The sequence below is a fragment of the Mustela erminea genome, chromosome 1 (assembly GCF_009829155.1).
Source record: "Mustela erminea isolate mMusErm1 chromosome 1, mMusErm1.Pri, whole genome shotgun sequence".
Taxonomy (NCBI): Eukaryota; Metazoa; Chordata; class Mammalia; order Carnivora; family Mustelidae; genus Mustela; species Mustela erminea.
In genome coordinates this window covers 52,366,200-52,384,913 of record NC_045614.1, presented here as the reverse complement: position 1 = coordinate 52,384,913, position 18,714 = coordinate 52,366,200, and the positions used below count along the sequence as shown (strand labels likewise).

The window sequence follows — 18,714 nt, the reverse complement described above, 5'->3', positions numbered from 1 at the left end:
GGTCCTGGGATCGAGCCCCGCATCGGGCTCTCTGCTCCGCAGGGAGCCTGCTTCCTCCCCTCTCTCTCTGCCTGCCTCTCTGCCTGCTTGTGATCTCTGTCTGTCAAATAAAAAAAAAAAAAATAAAAAAATAAAAAAACTCTGCAGTCTTCCCCATGAAGCATGGGTAAAACCCAGCCTCTCTAGCTGGTCATCCCACCCCTCTCTCCTCCCTCACTCTTCTCTAGCTTACTGGCTTCCTTTCTATTCCTCAAACTCATCAGCCCCTTTCCTATCTCCAGGCCTTTGCATATGCTGTTTCACCATCTAGAATGCTTTTTCTCCTTCTTTCTATAGGATAGGTTCCTTCTCATCAAGCTAAGTGGCAATTCCCCACTGAGGCCATCCCTCATCTAGAAAGAGCATCCCCCGTCCCGGCACTTGTGTTTTAACAGCATTTATCACATTAACATTCCTTTCTGTATTTATTCCCTTGTTTGTTGTCTGTCTCCCCTCTAGACGATCAGCTCCTTGAGGATAGGAAGCTTGTCTAGTCTGGTTGACTGTTGCATTCAAGGGCCTAGCCCTGGGGGAGACCGTCTGTTTCATACAACCTCATTCTTGACCTAATATCTACAGGAGGGTCTGGAAGTGACTGTGGGCAGTTACCCAGGAACCCCACAGTCAAATTCCCTGACATCTTTGTGCAGCGATGTCATCTGTGGTCTCCCACCCTTTATAGTCTAGCTGGACAGAGGGCAGTAAAGGACAGATGGACAGATGAGTCTAGAGATCCTAAAGCATGTTGTGAGGCAGAATAAAGCATAGAAAGGTCTAGGGGGAAGAGCTCTCAGCTGTCCTGTTCCCTGGGAAATTGGGCTTTGTCACATTGTTTGTGGTTGATCCACCGTAGACTTTAAGCTTGAAGAGTCCTTAATGATGGGTTTGGGGGCCAGGCCTTAATAAAGGGAAATTTCTGCTGATTAGATCCACACAGACTGAGCTCTGGAAAGAGTGTGCCTGGCGCTTACCTGCCCTCCCCCCACACAGGTCCCCAGCAGGGCACCCAAAGCTGCCAATTACTGTGTCCCCAGGCCAGGAGGTGGCCAGAAAGGAAACCAGGCAGCTACTGCTTGGAAAACCCTGTTCTCCTTTTTTAAACTGCAGTCATTTGAATTACAAAACTAAGGGCCTGCTTCTTGAAACAAATGGCCTGGTACAGAAGGGTCCATTGCAACAGGACTTCTCTTCCTCTCCCCACATCCCCCAGCGACCTGATGTAACCACTGTCAGTACCCTGTTTTGTCCATATGGGGATGCACATTTTTTCCACACGGTCATGTTCCCGTGTCCAGGGTACATCTTACAGCTGGCGGCACCTCCTGGTTTTATTGGAAGTGCTTTTTCTTTCTTAGTGGTATGTAAAATCTGGTGCCTCTCACAATTCAACTTAGAGTCATCCAAACCTGGCAATTTGCTGTTTCCTTCTTCTGTTTGTTCTTTCACTCACAGGCAGATAGAAATTCTGAGGGGTTTTGTTTCTTCTCTGTGGGATCTTTGTACTCACACAAGCGACTTTACTCTGTCCTAGTACTTTGGCCAGCCTGGTGGCTCAGTATTCTTTGAATGAGAGGCCGTGGAGGCTAGTGCAGAGGGCATGGGCCTGGGAGCCGTGGGCTCTGCTGTCTCTGGGCTGGGGTGTGCCCTCTCCGTGCCCTCATTACCACAACCAGGCGCCAGCGCACGCACAGTGCCTGGTGCAGTCTGGCCCTGGGGGTGCATGGGGAGGGGGCAGGCACTCGGATGGCAGTAGGCGTAGTATAGCAGGGTACGTCATCACGCTCTCCCCAACCAAGTAGCCCTGAGACCCAGAGGAGGGGAAGGGAGTCTGGCTCCAGGAAAAGGGTTGGATGCAAAAGGTCGACTAAAAAAAGCCATGCGCAAACCAGGCCAGGAGGTAAAGTCAGAGAACAGGCTCAAAGGTCAGAAAAGAAAACAAAAGGGCAGAAAACATGAACCTGAAAAGATGCTTCCTTTGCCCCCAAAGCAAAGATGTATTTTAAAATATCAACTGAAGCAAACTGACGCTTCTTAGGAAGGAAAATATCACAGGGAAGACAAGGTAATGAGCTGTCCCTCTGACCCAGCCCAGCACACAGGCCCAGCACACAGGAGGAAGCCCCAGGTGTGGAGGGGGGCGTGGGGGGTGGGTAGGAGGGTGGGGGGGTGGCTGGCCGGGCAGCCAGTTGCACCTACAGGGCAGAGCACCCCCCCACCCAGGGCTCCTTCCCTGGGCCAGTTTCTGAATCACAATGCGGGTGAGAAAGGTGTACACAGGTGCTATTTCACGGCCCTGTAAAATTCACGGAATACAACATGCCTCTGGCCAGTCTTATCCCTATTTTACGCATGAGAAAACTGAGGCTCTGAGACAGTGAGCTGCCCAAGGGCACCCAGCCAGCAGCCTGACTCCAAAGCCTGACCATGATGACAGTTGCTTCACAGTCCCAGAGTCCCAGGTCTGGCAGGGAGACAAGTCATTGCAAATTGCAAACCAGTGTGCTATCAGCCAGGCTGGGGGAAGCTGGGGGGCGGGCAGAGCCTAGAGGAGGCATCACCCGCCAGCCCTTTGCTGGGCTTTTAGGAAACCACCTGAAGAGGTCCTCACAGGGCAGCAGAGTGAAGGATAAATAAGAGCTAGCCAACTGGAAGGAAGGTAGGAAGTGGAAAGGGTGCTCCAGGCAAAGCGCAGCTTGTGCGGGGGAGGAAGCCACCACCAGCCGCCCAGAGCAGAAGGCGCCAGGCAGGGGCTGGGAGTGCTGCGCCGGGGAGCTAGCCAGGCCAAGCCAAGGGCAGTGGGCTGAATGGTTCTAAGCTGGGCACTGATGTGACCAGGCTGGCTCGTTTGGAAGATCCCGTGGCCCCAGTGGGGGTAATGGGTTGGAAGGATGAGGCTGGAAGCTCATGAGGAAGCTGGTCAGGTCTCCAGGTGAGGAGCAGGTGGCCACAAGATGGGTGACGGGCAAGCTGACAGGGCATTGGGACTGATGGGGGACAGCAAGGGAGAGGCCATGTGAAATCCCAGCAGGTGTGCGGGCCCTTTAGAAAGGGCCAGAGATGGTGAGAGGGGAAGCAGGTTGGGGCGAACCTATGAATCTGATGCTGGGGAAGGGTCTGCAAATCTGTTTAATGAGAGACCAAAGGGATGATTACAAACAGACCCTTGGGAACCACTGACTGAAGGAATGTGAAAGTCCTTCAGAGGAAGAAAATAATCACCATAGCTAAGGAATGGAGCGGTGATGGGGGGTGGGGAGGGGGGTTCATTCATTCCAGGAACAGTCCCCTGCTGAGGGCCTACTGTGCTCCAGGCACTAAGGACATCACAGTAAGTGCAGCGAGCCAGTTCACTGCCTCACGGCTTCGCAGTCAAGGAGCTGGAGATCGACAACATGTAAAGTCATAAGTGGTGGCATGTCAAGGGGTATGGAGAAAAATAAGGCAGAGGAAGGAAGATAAAAAGAGTTGTTTCAAAGGGAGGGTCAGATATGGCCTCCCTGGGAAGGGGTCATTTAGGCAGAGACCTGAGGGAGCCACATAGCTGTCTTGAGAAGAGGGTTCCGTGTAGAAGGAGCAGCCAGTACAAAGGCCCAGAGGCAGATGCATTTTCACTGGATTCAAGGAATGGTGAGGAGGCAAGTGTGGTGGAGGGAGTGAGTGAGGGGGAGGTTAGGAGAGTTCAGAGAGGTATCAGGGTGGGGAGCGCAAAGTATGCTTGACTTCGTGGGCCATTGTAGGGACTTTGGCTTCTCCTGGAGAATGACAAGAGCAACAGGATTCTGAACAGAAGAGGGACTTGATTTGCCTCTGGCTGTGTGTGGAGAACAGATGGAAGGGTGGGGGGTGAGAGTCAGAGAGCCCAGGGAGGAGGCTTTTGCAGTAAGCCTGGTGAGAAGCTGGTGGCTTGGGCCAGGGCAGAGACTGTGGAGGTGGTAAGAAATAACCACATTGTTTGTATGTTTGTAGGTAGAGCTGACAGGATTTGCAGATGGATATTTTGTGAGATAATTTATTATAGAAGTGAAGAGCTGAGTTGATCCCAGCACCTAGCACATTGTCTAGAACCTGGTGAGGACTGAGTGAATATTGCATGAAAAAATGGGTGGGTGGGGGCGCCTGGGTGGCTCAGTGGGTTAAAGCCTCTGCTTCCCAGGGTCCTGGGATCGAGCCCTGCATCGGGCTCTCTGCTCAGTGGAGAGCCTGCTTTCTCCTCTCTGCCTACTTGTGATCTCTGTCTGTCAAGTGAATAAATAAAATCTTTAAAAAAAAAAATAAAGAATGGGTGGGTGGATGGATGGAGAGATGGAGGGACGGATGAATGGATAAAAGCAAAGTTGCAGGGAGGCAGGGAGAGAGGAAAGTAGGCAGGCCTTGAATGCCAGACAACAGAATCCAAACTTTTTCTCAGAGGCAGTGGGAGCCATTACAGGTTATTGAGTGGGAGCATGACAGGATGTATATTATTGGAGGTACTCTTGGTTGGTGGCATTGAGCAGTACCTGGCACCGTGTCCCAAGCTGGTGACTCTCATGGACACTAGTGGCCAGTCCCCTCTGCTTTTGCTATCCACCCCAACCCTCATTCATTTATTCATTAACAAGCATTCAGTGAGCACTTACTCTGAGCTGAAGGCATCGGATATGGTGTGAATGAAGCAAACCAGTCCTTACCCTCAGGACATGTTCCTCACCATCTCCCACCCATAAGGCTGCAGAAGCAGAGACAGAATCTAGGTTCTTCCCAGGGCTCAGTGCCCCACCAGCCTCATGCTGAGAAGTGAGGGATTGCCCTGCGCCCCTTCCAGTGACCTGGACTTATTATAGCCTCAAGTAAGCCAGGCGGACCCTTACAACTGGTTTTGGACCCAGTGACCAGTGAACTGGTCTTGTGAACCTAGTGACCCCTAGCATCCCCTTCCTAGCACAGGGCTTTCTTGTTTGGGGTTTGGTCTTTGGTTTCATTTGGTCGTGTGTGTTTGTGTGCATGGATGTATGTGTGCGTGCCCGTGCGTGAGCATACCCACCCATGTGCTAGCAGGGGCACGGGGAGGTGGGGGCGGCCAAAAAGGAAGCTGCACTGGGAATGGATAATAAAAGACGGACCCACATGCATTTAAAGCCCACTATGTTTCAGATTCATTACATATTTATTTGCTCATTTAACAAATATTTCTTGAACTCTTGCTACTCAGGCGCCATGTGAGGCAGTGGGGATTCGTAAGACAGAGGAGGTCTCACTAATAAATAAAATAAGTAATTCCAGGCAATAGTGATTGTTACAAGGAAGAAAATTGAACAGGAGGGCCAGAGGGGCTTCCCAGGACAGTCTGAGTAGGGATAGGATAGTCAAAGAGGAGGAGATGGCGTTTGGGTGATGAGAATACCTGACTATGTCACCTTCTGGGGGGAAAACGATCCCAGCAAAGGGGTCAACATGTGCAAAGGCCCTGAGAGGAAAAGAGCAAGGCTTGTTCAAAGGTCAGAGGCCAGTGTGTCTGGGGTACAAGAGGCAGAAGTGGTGAGGGGCCGCATCACGTGGGGCTTTGTAGGTCACATATGGTGTTTGGATTTGATCCTGACATTGAAGGGTCCTAAGTAGGGGTGAGACATCCACAGAGCCCTCTGGCTGCTGTGCGGAAAGGGAATGTCATCTCATTCCATCCCTGCACAATTCTGGCCAATTGGTGGTAAAAATCCCATTTTGCAAGTAAAGAAACTGAGTGGTGTAGCTAATAAGTGGCTGAGTGGGGTTTTAATTCACTTTGTGTGATGAGATCCTGCATGTGCTCAATGGGTACCTATGGAAGGACCTTGGACTAGAAGATGATGTGATGCTCATGGGGTTGCAGGATGTTGACATGGCTGTAAGGTTTGGCTCCTGCCTGGAGCACCTCCATACCCTGAGGCCAGACAGTCCCTCATCTCACTCACCAGTAGGTTCCAGATGCGCTGGCTTATTCCATGATGCCCTGGACCTGTGCCCACTTGGGGTCATTTTGAGGTGGGTACTGGGAGCATGGATTTCGCCAGAAGCTTCTACAAAAGCTTTTTCCTGCCATTAACACACAGAGTGACCCTCCCTGACTCCCAGGCCCTAGGGGCTGAGTCCCGGCCAGGGGGCCAGCCAGGACAGGCAAGCCCCTGCCAAGCCACACAAAAGGCCAGGAGAGCTAGCGTCAGTGGCCTTTGTGATTCTCTGTGGAGGCGAGTGGTAGGGATGGACATGGTTCTCCCCAACACCATTCTACCCCCACCACCTGCCCTCGTCTCTGGAGAAAATTTGGACACAGATAAAGTAATCACCCCATCACCTCCTCTTCCAGTTTTTCTTGCCACTCCCCTGCTCCCTTCCTGTGCCCTAACCCAGGGCAAAGCTCAGGGGAATGGTCCTTAGCGGAGTTCCTCATCAGCCAAGGGACCTCACCCCTCTGAACCTTAGTTTCAACAGTTGTAAAATAAGGTAATAAACATTCCCAGGCAGCTCCTCAATGAGGAAGCCACAAGAAGTCTTTACCTTGGGGCCTGACATGCCGTCAGTGCTCAGCTAGAAAAGCAGATGCTGCTTTTACAATGACAGTGGTGACTGTGGCTCCCTAGCCTTCGAAATCCTCCTTCCCCTCTAGCCCCGCCCTGCCTCCCTCCTCCCACGCCTTCCCACCCATTAAACCGAAGCTTCACCCTCTCCCTTTCACAGAGGGGGTCCAACTCACGTCAGGCCTACCCAGGGTCTGCTTCTGAAAGGACTCTGTGCCCAGGACTTCTCCCTCCTCCTATTACCCTCGTGACAACAGTGTACGTGATAGGGCCTCATCCCCATTTCATGGCTGAGGAAACTGAGGCTTAGAGCTGTGAAGGAGTCTGCACAGAAAGTGAGGAGCTGGGGCTCCAACCCAGGTCTACATAGGCAGTCACCTCTTTTCCTGACCTGCAGGGCATTCTTCTTGGGCTCTTGGGTGCGGCCATACTCTGGTGGGCCTCTCATGTGTAAGGGGGTTTTCCTGCATTGGGAGGAGAGGTGTTAGGTGAAGGGAGAGGTGTGGTCCTGGGTCAAGGCCCTGGTTTTGGCTCTGCCGTAGCTGGGGAGTGAGGGGCCTTGGGCCCCTGCAGGGCATTCCACAGGACAGTGTCCAAGCTGGGATGGGCAGAGACCAGCCTGGCTCAGGAGTGAAGAGAGCCTGGGCTATGGCAGGCTGGGGACAGATGGTGAGGAAGCAACAGAGGCAGGAGCACTGGTGGACATTAGAGAGTTCAGAATGCCAGAGAGACCCCCAGAGCTAGGAGAAGTGGGATGGCTGTGGGGGTAAAGAGGGAGCTGTGGGGGCATCCTAGGACCCTAACCTGTGTCTCCCTCCCCCCCATGGAGAGGCTTCTGGGGGCCCCACATGCCCATGGGAGAGGCAGCTAGAGGCCAGGCAGTGAGGAGGCTGTTTGTCCCACCCCCGGCTAGCACCTTCCAGGACCTGAAGGGTGTTCAGGTCACTTTCTCCCTCCCAGGAAGCCTCTGGTCCCTCCAACTGCCTCCAGAGTTCCTAGGAACTCCATTTCTCTGCACCCTCTCTGGCTTTAGTCTCTGGAACTGAGGAGCCTGAAAGTCAGAGCCAGCACTCATCACTGATGCTTCAGACCTTCAGATTGGCATCCTGGCCAACTACCTTCTTTCAGAAGGGAGCAGCTGAGCTCAGAGAAGTCTAGGCACTACTGAAGGTCACACAGTGAGCAAATGGCAGAGAAATGGACTCCAAGCTGGAACTCCCTCCCAGAAGAGCACCTTCCTTGTTCTTTCACACTTCCCTCCAGGAGAGAGAGGGGTTCCTATTTTCCTTTATCCATGGGCCTCTGGGTGCCCAGCTCTGTGGCAGGAGGCTGATGCCAGTGCGTAGACCACAGAACCCTGCTGTAGGCCATTTCAGCATCCTTCTGGGCTGCAGGGGAATTTCCTTTTCAAAGTCTTTCCAGGGCAGCATTTGGAGGTCAGCCAGCAGGTCTTTAACACCTCTGTGGAAATTTCCGACAACAGTATTATTTAAACCTCCTATGGCCCTTCTCCCACTCCACTTCATTATGAAAAACAGCCAGCCCCTTGGTGGCCAGGCAGGGGACTTAGCAGCTGTGATCCCAGAATGAAACTTGCAGAGAAGAATTCCCCAGTGAGAGGTTCCCAAGGGGATTGCTAAGGGGACCCAGGAGATCCTGGTGTGGAATCCAAGAGGCCTCTCAGGAAAGGATTTCCAGCTGCCCCAGGCCAGGAGCCAGGGCTGCCTTAGGAGCCCAGGATTTCCTTCTGCCACCAGTGCTCCCAGTGGCATTGGCAATGTGGGTGAGGCCTCACACCTCCATGCCACTCAGTAAATGCTGATTGATTGTTAGGCAGGTACACAGGTAGGTTCATTGGAAGGAGGGAGGGTGGGGATGAGTTTCATCTTAGCCCCATGCATGACCTTGACCAGGTCACTGTGAGTGGGTCCCCACTCCCGTGCCATCCAGCTTTCTTATCTATAAATTGGAGTTGAGTACACCTACCACACAATGTGTTTTGAAACAAGAACGAATGCAGAACTAGCTCCATGAACAGTAGCTACTTTGGTCATCTCCATCATCACCCTTGCCAGCAAGATGAGGGAAAATAGAGAACATGTGAGCTTGAGAGATGGCCCTGAACCATCTGTGGGACCACCCCCCCCCACCTTAGAAGCAGTGTCACCTTAGCCAAGTGACTACACCTCTCCGGGCCTCAGTTTCCCCAGAGAGCCCTTTCCCTGGACTGAAGAGGGAAGAGTGTTTTCCTTTAGACCCTGTAGGTGGGCGGAATGCAGGCTTTCTCTAGTTCAGTCACAGGAGTTAGGGTGGGCTGAAAAGGCGGCTGTGACTGATAAGACCTCAGGGGGACCTGGAGCTGGTGGAGCCCCAGGTCTGCACTTCTCAGGGGATGTAGCCTCCATACTCTGGGGTTCCAACTTTTGTGCTACTTGGCTCCAGCCCTGGACTGCCCTTTCTTCTTCTCCCTTCACTACCAGCCTGGCCAGAAACGGGCTGCCCACAAGCTGGTTTTGACCCACCCGGGTGGACAAAATTGAGAGGTGAGCTTCTTCTCTCAGCCCAGTTGTTGCTGTTGAGTTGACAGGGGTTGGTGGTTACTTGGCATGAGCAAAGCAGGTGTAACTGGGAGGTATACACTGTGGATCTGTTAAGAATTTGACTTCTGTGGCTGGCAGAGCTGGGATTTAGTCCTTCTTCCCCAGCCGTGGTTAGGGGTATCAGGATGGAGGAGGGAAGCTGCCACATCCCAGGCTCCTATCTGTAAAGTGGGTATAACCATAGGGCTCACCTCCCAGGCCAGTTGACAGGGTGGAACGAAACAGAAATAGTGAATGGCACCCCTGGGCTAGGGCCTGCATTCATTTATACCCTCAGCTATATAGCAAACATCTGCCATGTGCTAGCACTGGCCTGGGCAGTGGGATTCTCTGGTAGACAAATAAGGCAGTCTAGGGTGATAAACTTATCCTGGTTTGTTGGGACATTCCTGGTTTTAGCCCCTAAAGTCCCACATCCCAGAAAACCCCTCAGTCTGAGACAAACCAGGACAGTGGGTCATCCTCACAATCCCTGCCTTCATGGAGTTTAAAGTTTAGTGGAGGGAGACAGAAATAAGTAAATGTATAATATATGTGGTTAAAGTATTATTTTAAAAATAATGCAGAATGAGGTGGTAGGAGGTGAGGAAGCTTGTTATTTTCAAGGGGGTGGTCAGGGCAGGCCTCCCTGAGGAAGTGACATTTGAGTAGGGACTTCACAAGGTTAGAGAATGAGACATGTAGATATATGGGGAAAGAGTATTGCCAGTCAAGGGAACAGCATGGACAAAGGCCCGAAAGTGGGAACTGGCATGCTGGAGGAAGAGAAAAAGGGATGGTGTGGGTGAGGGAGGGTTTGCCGGTTGTATTAATTGGAAGCAAGTACTAACTGCCAACTCAAGTTTGCTTACAAAAAAGAAAAAAAGATGCAGGGGTGCCTGGGTGGCTCAGTTAGTTGAGTGTCCAACTCTTGGTTTTGGCTCAGGTCACAATCTCATGGTCATGGGATTGAGCCCTGTATCTTAAGTAAATAAATAAATAAACATTTGTGCTAGGCCTTAGCAGTACAATAGTAACTAAAATCCCGACACAGTCCTACCCTCAGTGATCTAGTGTTGAACATGAATCCATCAGTCCCACAAATACATGTAAAATACAACCATGGTGAGTGTGACAATAGGGAGTACAGGGTAGTGAATCAGGGAAGGCCTCCCTGAGGATTTGGGCCTAAGTTGAGAATAAGGGAGGCTGAGGAGGACATTACTAGGTGAGGATGGGGAGGGAACAGCATTAGCATTCCAGGAAAAGGGAATAGAACAGATGAAGGCCTAGTGGGGAAAGTGAGCAGTGTGGCTAGACCAGAAAGAATGAGGAGAATGGGGTGTTGGGTGGTGCTGGTGGAGCCTGGGCAGGCCACCCAGGGCTTAGAAGATCACATAATGGAGTTTTATCTTTATCGCAAGAGCATGACTAATCAGGGGAGATTGTGAGATGATTGAAATTGCTTTCCCCAGTAGCAGCAAGGAAGCCAGTTAGGTCGTTACTACCATCATCTAGGCGAAAGATGAGAAAAATAGGGAGAGGGGCTACAAAGATACTGGGAGATGAGCAATTTTAAGGGATGCAGAAAGAGCACAATCAACAGGACATGGATGTTGAAGAGGAAAGTGACAGTGGTGACTTGTTTTCTGAGCCGTCCACCTAGAGAGAAGATAAGGTCTTTTAAATGATAGTGAACCCCAGGGAAAAATGAAGTGGGGTGGGAAAACTCAAGGGTTAGATTTCAGACGGGGTAAATTTGAACACTTACCTCACACCATACACAAATCAAATCGAGGTAGAAGAAAACAAAGGGGGAAAGTTTCATGGCATTGGATTTGGCATTGATTTCTTACATATGACAACAAAAGCACAAGCAACAAAGGAAAGAATAGATAAATTGGACTTCTTCAAACTTGAAAACTTTTTACATCACAGGATACTATCAACAGAAGCCCATAGAATGGGAGAAAATACCTGCAAATCATATATCCAATAAGGGATTAGTATCCAAAATATAAAAAGAACTCTTACAATTCAAGAACAAAAAAGACATACCATCCAATTCAAAACATGGGCAAAGGACTTGAAAAGTCATCTCTCCAAAGAAGATATATGAATGACCAATAAGCACATGAAAATATGTTTAACATAACTAATCATCAGGGAAAAGCAAATCAAAACCACAATGAAATTTCACTTCACACCCATTAGGATAGCTACTGCAGAAAACAACAACAGCAACAACAAAAACAGAAAATAACAAGTATTGGCGAGGGTATGGAGGAATTGGGATCCTTATGTGCTGTTGGTGGGAATGTAAAATGGTGCAGCTGCTGTGGGAAATTGTGTGGTGGTCCCCCCACCCCAAAAAAATTAAACATAGAATTACCATAAGATCCAGCAATTCTGTGTCTGGGCATATAACCAAAAGAACTTAAAACGGGGACTCAAACAGATATTTGTACACCCAAGTGCATAGCAGCATTATCCCAGTAGCCAAATGTCTATCAACAGATGAATGGATAAACCAAATGTGGTCTGTACGTACAATGGAATATTATTCGGCTTTAAAAAGGAAGGAAGTTCTGACATGTTACATGGATGAACCTTGAAGAGGCTAAGGTGTGATAAACCAGTCACAAAAGGACAATACATACTGTAGGATTCCACTTATGTGAGGTCCCTAGAGTAGTCAGACTCACAGAGACAAGTAGGATGGTAGCTGCCAGGCTCGCACTGTGGGGAGGGGAATGGGGAGTTTGTGTTCAATGGGGACAGAGTTTCAGTCTGGGAAGATGGAAGAGTTCTAGAGACGGATGGTGCAGACGGTCGCACAACAGTGTGAATATGATATGCTTCATGCTACTGGATTGTACACTTAAAAATGGTTTAAAAAAATGGTCAATTTTAGGTTACATAGATTTGACCACAAAAAAGAAGTAGATGAAAAAAATTAAATTGGGACAACTCGTAGATCTGAATGTAAAAGCTACAAGTACAAAACTTCTAGAAGAAAATATAGAACATCTTCACAACTAGAAGAAATTATTTTTTCAGAGAAAATATAAAAGACCCTTAACATTTTAAAGAAAAACCTGTCAAGTTAACTTGTGATCTGTTGAGTGTGAGATGTAGGGATATTCAGGTAGAGAGGCCAGGTAGGACGCTGGTGTCTGTTGCTCATGGTGAGGTCTGGGCTGGAGGAACCACACTTGAGACTCCCATAGTCAGCTGATATGTCAGGCTACAATCTGTGCCTTTAGGGCCCACAGTGGCGCCACCTGCCTTATGACCCACCCAACTAGACTAAGAGACTTTGGGCCACTTCTGGAATGAGTTTAGTTGGGGATGTCCGAGCTGATGAGCCCTGAGTGTTTTCCCAAGCTACTTGCTCTAGTTAACCTCTCACTGGGGTGTGACTTAGACCATCTGTCTATTTCTCTGGCCAGACTTGGGGTGCACTATGATAACTGCTCTCTGCCCAGCTCTGTCACCTTCACTCCTGTCCCCAGGACTAATGGAGAGTCAGGTGAAATCTAATTTACTCTCAACTGGAGGCTGATCAGTTACAGTTATAGGAACTTGCCTTCTGAAGAAAAACATTTTGCATGGGAGGGCACAGCACCCAAGTTCTTTCTTCTTGGCCATGCTGGCATGGAGGGAAGTTGGATTCGGAGCCACTGGACCACAGGAAAGCTGTGGTGTGAGAGGTGATTTGCGAGTGACCTTGCTTGCTTTACTGAGGGTCTCCAGGCAGGTGGTTCCAGCCTTGAACCTTGCTCTCTCTGTCTGCAGGCCCCTCCATTTCCTGGCTCTACCACCTCAGTGCCGTTCTTATACAGCATTCATTGGAAAGCAGGGAGTTGGCTTGGTCCTACTCCACAGTAATGTTTAGTCTTTGTGGAGTAAGGGTCAGAGACTGCTTGGAGCAGCTGGTGAAAGTCACAGACTTCCTTTGCAGAAAAATATAAATCTACACAAACCGCTACAATGGGCCTTTCCATGAGCCTCAGCTAAAGACAGAGTGGTTGGGGCTACCCATAATAGCACTCCCCATAATAGCAGGACACCCAAAATGCCTTCCTGCTTTGTCTCTGGTATCTTCTGGGCAAGATAGGATTATGCCAGTTTTGCAGATGGAAAAACTGAGGCTCAGAGGGGTAACCCAACCTGCCTGCCTTGTCCTGAAAGAAGTAACTGGACCTGTGAGCTTGGGATTCCCAAACACTTAACTTCTCTGAGTGGGAGAAGGGGTCATGAAGCAGTCAGTGGTGGGACGCCCTGGCCCTCAGAGGGTACAACTTTAGTCTGAACCATCTTTGAATACCCATGTGGAAGCTCCTACCTAAGGCCCTAGGATCAACCATATGAATGACAAGTAAGAGTGTGTGCATGAGGTGGGGGGTCGGGTACGGGCGCGTGGGTGACTCAGCTGGCTAAGCGTTGGAATCTGGATTTCAGTTCAGGTCCTGATCTCAGGGTTGTGAAATCGGGCCCCTCATCAGGCTTCACGCTGCTCACAGGTTTTGCTTAAGATTCTCTCTGCCCCTCGCCCCCCTCCCTTTCTAAAGAAAAAAAAAAAAAGGGTGTATGCATGGGGGATTGCAGACTGGAAGGGCCTTTGGCTTCAGAGGAAGAAATGCTCTAAGATATCAGCTCTGTTCATCCTAGCACTGGTCTGGGCCTCTCTGAGCCTCAGTTTCCTTGTCTGTAAAGTGGCACCATGCTCAGTGTTTCACAGGCACTGGTCACACTTCCACAATTCCTAGAAGTCATGTGTGGTAGCCCCATCTCAGAGATTAAGAAATTGAGGCCCAGAGCAAGCAGTGACCTTCCCAAGGCCATGTGGCCAGTAACAGAGCTGGAATCAGGATGCAGGGCTGCCTACCCTCAGTCTGTACCCTTGACCAAATGCAGGGAGTCCAACACCTAGTAGGTGATTCTAGTAGATGGACAAGGTGCCCCTCTCCAGTCCCCCCAGCCAGAGGGGCTTCCTGCAGGAGGCTGCAGCTGGTGCCATCAATCATAAGACCAAGTAAAAGTAATTGGGGAGGATGCAGGAGCTTTGACATGACCCCCTCAGGCCAGGTCCCCTGCTCCCCAGTGAGCTCGTTGATTTCCCACACAATGAAGACTCTTGTCCTGAGCATGGGACAGGAGTGAGGGACGGTGAACTTGGTGGCTCTTTTTTCTCTGCTTTTGTCTTTTTACTTTTTTCTCCTCTTGCTGCAGTGGCAGGTGGGAGGCCCACCAAACGCCCAGTGTGGCCAGCCCTCATTCTCATGTCCACGCTTCTCCTCCCTCCGTTAACTTCCCTCTCTGAGTCTGTTCAGAGTAGCAGCCCAGGCTCAAACCAGGAGGGGTGAAGTCTGCATCCGCAGCCCACCCCAGATTTGATGATGCACTTCAGTCTAGTGGGTGACATGGGGACAGACACTGCGTGCATGAGGGTTCCACCGTGAGCCACAGGTGTGCTGGGCCCAGGACGCACATGTGCATCAGGCGCCCCTCCCAAGGAGCTCCCAGGAAGACAGTGACAGTGTGGTATATCCAGAAGGCCATAGAAACAGAGATGGGTGCGGCAAATCTGCCGAGGAGGTTGGAGAAAGCTTCAGAAGAGGAGGAGTTGGAAGTAGCCTTTTCCTATGAGGGGGCACTTCGGGCAGGGGGAACTTCCTGGGCAGATACCTGGAGGTGTGGAAGCTCACAATGGGGTTGAGCTTGATTGTAAAGAAGGACACAAGGAAGGGGGGGGGGGAGGACATGAGACTGGAGAAGTAGGCAGGGCCCGTGCATGAGGCTCTGGATTTTGAACCCCGTCGTGAGATCAGCAGGAAGCCACCTAATCAGGCCTTGTCAGTGTGGCTGCTTCTCTCTCTCTGCCTGACCTCAACTCTGAGCCTCTTCCCTTCCCTTTCTTCTCTCTCTCTTTCGATGATCTCACCCTATCCTATGGCTTTAAATACCATCCTTAAGCTGCTGATTCCCATATTTATATCTTTAGCCAGAGCCTCTCTTCTGCACCTCCAACTCGGCATCCAACTGGCCACTTGGCATCTCTACTTGGATTTCTCACAAGCATCTCAAAGTTAACAAGTCCAAAACGGGATTCTTGATCATGTCCACCCACCCCCAAAACCCGCTCCCTCCCTAACTTCCCATCCCAGGAAGTGGCGCCACCATCATCCACCCTGCTGCTGAAGGCAGAGCCGTTATCATCCTTGCCTTCCCCGCCCCCACGCCCAGCCCCGCCCGCTCACCCTCTTCATTCTACTTCCTAACTCCCACCCGCCCACACCTCCTCAACACCACAGCCACCCTGTCCACACTCTCCTCTGTGACGCAGTAGCTGCCTTTCTCCCACTCTCCCTCTCACCCCCGGACAGTCCATTCTCCAGTGGATGATGGATCATTAAACAAAGAGCACTGTGCTAGTTTGCCACCTAAAGCTCTTTAGAGACCTCCCTCTGTACCTGGAGTCAAATCCAGATTTCCTCACTGTGGTGTGAAGGTTTTCACAGTCTGGCCACTGACCACCTCCGAGTTCGCCTCTGCTCACTGCCCCTCACTTACAAGCCCCAGCCACACTAGCCCTCTTTGGATCATTAAAACCACCCCCAGCTCCTTCCCACCACCGGGCCTTTGCCCTTGCTGTTCCTTTGACCTGAAACACACTGGCCTCAGCTCTCTGCACATCCACCTGGCAAAATAGGTCCCCAAGCAGCTGGTCATAATGTCTTATTCTCTTCACAGTGCTTTGCACAATCCATCTTTCCTAGCAGAGCAAGCACAGTGCGCCTGTCACGCAGTAAGGGCTTACTAAATAGCCACGGAGTGGATAAACCTGGGAACAGCAGAAGGGGCCCTAGAAGCAGGAGATCATGGAAGGGAGAAGGACACCTGACTGGCCAGCAGACAGGCACATTAGAGGACTAGGAGTGGTGGTCACAGGACTGGATTCTGGAATCAGACTGCCTTGGGTCAGGTCTTGCTTCAACAGCTCCCCAGCAGAGACCGTGGCCAAACCATGTAGCCTGTCTGAGCCTCAGTGTTGTCCTTTGTAAAATGGGATTTTACATCCCACATCCCCACCTACTGCTTAGATCCCCGGGGGATCACCAGCTCACCAAGCCTACACATAGGGTTATTGAGATGGTTAAGGAGGAGAGAGGGTGCATGGAGAGTTCTCAGGACCTTGTCAGTGCTCAATAAACGGTGACCAATACAGCTACTTCAGGGGCCTTGGTGCTACTCAGTAAGACTGTGAGTGGCAGACTTCACACGTGATGCCAGGGAAACAGCCCTCCCAGTACTTTAGCTCAGAGTCTGATGGGGGAGATGGGCACATGGCTCTGTCAGTGGTTCCCTGGGACAAGGACTGAGCCGAAGGTCTAAGCCAGGCCCTGTGTGAGCAGAACAGTAAGTCTGGGGAGACTCTGGGAAGGCCTCTTAGAAGAAGTGACATTGGATTTGGGGGAGACAGTTTCCTTGAGAGAATATTTTGAGTCAGCAGCCACTGGCCCAGGAACAAGAGAGGAGGGAGGTGTGTTCTGGCTGCTCAGCTCCCAAAATAACCCAGATCCGAGGGCGGACAGCCCAGCAAGCCCCAGGAGCTGCCACGGTGCCTTTCCTGGCCAGGTTCCGGTGACCTTGGAGCAGTCCTTGCCCTGCCCTGTGCCCCTAGGTGGCAAGAGGGACTGAAGGCGGAAGGCCCTGGACCAGAGCTCCAAGCCCTGGCCAAGGGGGCTGGGTGACCAGCAGAGGCACCAGGCATAGCCCCTTCTCTCCTCCTGCTCACAGGCCCCTGAGCTACCCTGTGACCAAGTCATGCTTACATTTTGGCTTCTGGACCGGTGGCTTGACCTCCAGGGCCAAAGAGCTCCGTCCCTCCCTCTTCCTCTCCCTGTGTGTCTGTTTCAGTCTCCATGCCTTTCCTCCTGTTTCTCTGGCTCTTTGTCCCTATATCCCTCTCCTTCATTTCTTCTCTCTCCCTCTCTCCATCACTCTCTTCCCTCTTGCTATCTACCTTTCTCTCCCTCTTCTCTCTCTCCCTCCTCCACCTATTTTCCTCCCCTTCTCCCTCCCACCCCTGGCTCTCAAGTTCCCTCTGTCTTACAGCTTCTCTTTCTCCCCTTTCTCTTTCCCTCCCCCTACTCTCCCTCCCATGAGAGGCGCCCCAGAACAGCCTGTTTCGGACCCTTTAAGACCAGAGCACAGGCTCCAGCACCACCAGCCCCCCACCCAACACATATATACTGGCCCAGCCTGGCCCGGATCCCGGGATGAGGACAGGATTGGCCAGAGAGGCGGATGCTGACAATAATGCAGATTGTGGGGAATGGAGGGAAGGGTCCTGTGCTCCCTGCCACCCTACCCCCACCTTCCTTCACCCCCATGTCAGAGCTGGGGGCCAGAAGGAAGTCCCTGTTCCTTTTCCTCCCCTCTGTGCAGCTGCTGGGCTCCCCGGGCAGGCAGACAGCGGGTCGGGTCACTGGGCCCATTCAGCAGAATTATAAATAGCAGCTTGTGCCCAGCCTGGCCCACAGAACAACCACGGCCGCCGCAGGGCACCCCAGGCCCCCTGTTCTCCACCCCTCCAGCCATCCCTCTGAGGCAAGTCCTGCCCCTCCCCTGTGCTGCCAGCAGGCCCCCAGGTCAGTATCTGATGTGCTGTCGCCATGGCAACCTGCATGTCCCCAGCAGGTTCAGGTTGCGGGAGGTGGGGGGTGTGGGCAACCCAGTAAGAGGTCCAGTGGCCTGGAATCAAAGGTCACTGCTCTATGCTGGGGCTTGCTGGCTCTCTTGGGGACTGGGGAGTGGGGCCCTATCCCCCAGAAATCTTACCCTGCTAAGGGACATGGGGCAGAGTTGTCTGACCCTGGGAGGCCTAGCAAAGGGGCACTGCCCCAGGCCTCTGCCAGTGAACTGGGCACAGTGGATCAGCCCAGGACTTAATTTCAGAGAGATGTGGGTTCAAATCCTACATCCCCACCTACTGCTTAGATCCCCTGGGACCACCACTTAACCCTCTGAGGGCAGCATCCTCAGTGTTGAGACAGGAAGCATAATACCCTCCCCTCGCTGAAAAGATCAAAGACAAACCAGCTATGCAGTCCTTCAGTGCTCAACTCATACACTTTTTGTCCCTGGGGCCACTGCAGGGCCAGGGTGGATCTTACAGACTTAAGAGTCACACTGACCTTGGTTCCTGTCCAGTCTCTGCCGTTCACCAGTTAGATGATCTGAAACAGGTTGCACAATCTCTCTGAGCCTCAGTTTCTCCATCTATAAAATGGGCATAAAGTCAGCATCTACACCTCACTGCATTGTTCTGAGGATGAGTTGGGCTTCGGAGGGAGGAGTTATTGGCACAGTGTTGGGCACAAAGCCAGTGTCCTGCCTGTGGCGGCTACACTTGCCATCATTTTCTGGACTTCTCTTCCAACCTTCCCAGCAGAGATGCCCCTGCTTCTTTGCTACCACTGGTCACATCAGGCCACTCCCCTTCCCTCCCAGGTCTGTCTCCCCATCTGCGAAATGACAGCAGGACCACTCAGGCC

At 51.5% G+C, this 18,714-nt stretch overlaps 1 protein-coding gene across 11 annotated transcripts in view; it reads left to right on the top strand.

Moving 5' to 3' along the window:
* The window catches only part of ATP2B2 (ATPase plasma membrane Ca2+ transporting 2), a 366,154-nt gene that overhangs the window by 213,551 nt on the left and 133,889 nt on the right, over positions 1-18,714 (top strand). The window contains exon 1 of one of the 11 annotated variants that reach the window (XM_032327053.1): positions 17,715-17,808. The exons of the other annotated variants lie outside the window; for them this stretch is intronic. The gene's annotated coding sequence lies outside the window, so the exon portion shown is untranslated. Of the gene's footprint in view, positions 1-17,714; positions 17,809-18,714 lie in introns of those variants that run through there. 11 annotated transcript variants of the gene reach the window in all.